Source organism: Gymnoscopelus microlampas, assembly GCF_963454915.1.
Source record: "Gymnoscopelus microlampas genome assembly, chromosome: 1".
Classification (NCBI taxonomy): Eukaryota; Metazoa; Chordata; class Actinopteri; order Myctophiformes; family Myctophidae; genus Gymnoscopelus; species Gymnoscopelus microlampas.
This window is the reverse complement of record NC_139962.1, coordinates 46,507,993-46,510,492: the sequence shown is the minus strand read 5'-3', so window position 1 is coordinate 46,510,492 and position 2,500 is coordinate 46,507,993.

The following is a 2,500-nucleotide window of genomic DNA, read 5'->3' as shown; positions in this document are numbered from 1 at the left end:
ATAGTGAGGCGTTTCAATGGGAGGACATAACGCATGTGGAGGAACATGCTATTCCTCTCAGTTCCACACCCAGCTGAACAGGCACCCCGACCTACCTGTAGGATTTGCTAGTGCAGTGAACCCCTAATCAAACCCCTAGGGCCCTATCTTGCCTTACCCCTTATCCCTAAACTTTTCTACCATTTTTTATTATTTTGAAAAACATTTTTCAACTAGCCGATCTACATCGACATGTTGTGAGCTTGTAGATCGGCTATTTAAACTATTTTAAAATGTTTTTCAAAATAGTAAAAAAAAAAATTGGAATAAGATAGGGCCCCGTCTTTTGGGCAGTAATCTCTCAAGCACCACTGCCTTAAACATGTAATGTTGTTGTTAGTAGGAATAAACACAGAAGCACCTGGGAGGAAGTAGACTAAGAAAGAGGAGGAGCCAGACCCGAATTCCTGTTTTACACAGAAAAGGAGGTGGTGCCCCCAGAGGCAAAATCAAAGAAAAACAAATATTTACACGTTTACTGCATTGGCTAGCAGGAGCAAGCAGCGCCTCCTAATGCACATCCCAATGTTTTTCTATTGAAGCAGGAGGTCTCTCCACAATTAAAATCATCATAACTTGCTGAATTCTGAACTGATTTTTGAATTAGAAATGTGGATTTTCATACCAAAACATCATATCTTAAATAGTTATTAACAGTAATGGTTTAAAAACTATTATTTTTCAGTAGTGTGGGGTTACCAAAAAATGTCCCCTGTAAAATGGGGTCCTGGTATGAAAACGCTTGAGAATCCTTGATCTACAAGGTCAGTTCAAGGTCTTTCTGAGCTTTATTGTTGACAATGGTTTAACGTCTTATGGGCTTTAAAGGTCTGATAGTCTGTTGGTTTCAGTGACATAAAAGGTAGTTTTATGAAAGATGAGTGAAGCAGCCAGTGGGCAGAAAATAACAGACGATGATCATAATTCTCTAGATAGGATCCACCAATTAACTTATACAGAAACGTTTTAATAACTTGGGTGAGTCTCTCTCTTACTCTGTTGTACACACACACACACACACACACACACACACACACACACACACACACACACACACACACACACACACACACACACACACACAGACACACACACACACACACACACACACACACACACACACACACACACACACACACACACACACACACACACACACACACACACACACACGCACACACACACACACACACACACACACACACACACACACACACATGCATTCATGTACACACAGACACACACATGCATGCACATACATATACGCACAGGCACACACACACACACACACACACACACACACACACACACACACACACACACACACACACACACACACACACACACACACCACATGCACGCACGTGCACGCGCACATCGCACACACACATGCACACACCCATACACACACACACACACACACACACACACACACACACACACACACACACACACACACACACACACACACACACACACACACACACACACACACACACACACACACACACACACACACACACACACACACACACGTACTTGCTTCTGGGAAGCAGGGATTAGTAGTTGATATTGAGAAGTGGGAGAGAGCAGTCTCCCTCTAGCCTCCAAACCAGATGTAACCAGCTGGTACACACGCACGCACGCGCGCACACACACACACACACACACACACACACACACACACACACACACACACACACACACACACACACACACACACACACACACACACACACACACACACACACACACACACACACACACACACACACACACACACACACACACACACACACACACACACACACACACACACACACACAGCTCCCAGTGGCCCAGTCAGACTCATGGCATCTGGCCAGAACTTTTGTCTTGTTTTCAACTCTGCGAGCTGACACAAATGAGAGAGAGAGAGAGAGAGAGAGAGAGAGAGAGAGAGAGAGAGAGAGAGAGAGAGAGAGAGAGAGAGAGAGAGAGAGAGAGAGAGAGAGAGATGGGGGTGACATAGAGACAAAAAGAGAGGCCTTGTTTCTGCTGAGCAGGCTTCAAAGTCATTGCTTACTGGAATAAGCAATTGATAGACCATTATAACAGAGGAGAGAAGATCTGGGGATGACAAGCAAGTTCAGGACATGTGCTTTTTCCACATTTTTTTTGTTGGTTATATGTTTTAAGCAGCTGTCATTGGCAGATTGAAACAAAGCCTGTATAACTGTTGAATACAAAAACCAATGGCATTCTCATCAACAATTATATTGTTGTGTTCTTGGTTAACTGGTATGGAACAACCGACCCAAGCCTACTTTTATAAAACCTTGGAACCTGTTTAAATTAATTTTCTATGCCAAAACAACCCAACCAGATTTTATGAAACCCTATGCTAAAAAAAAAGAACAGTGAAAGCTCTTCCTGAAACCATGGTGAGAGGGCAGGACCTTTTGTGCAGAACAGACAGCTG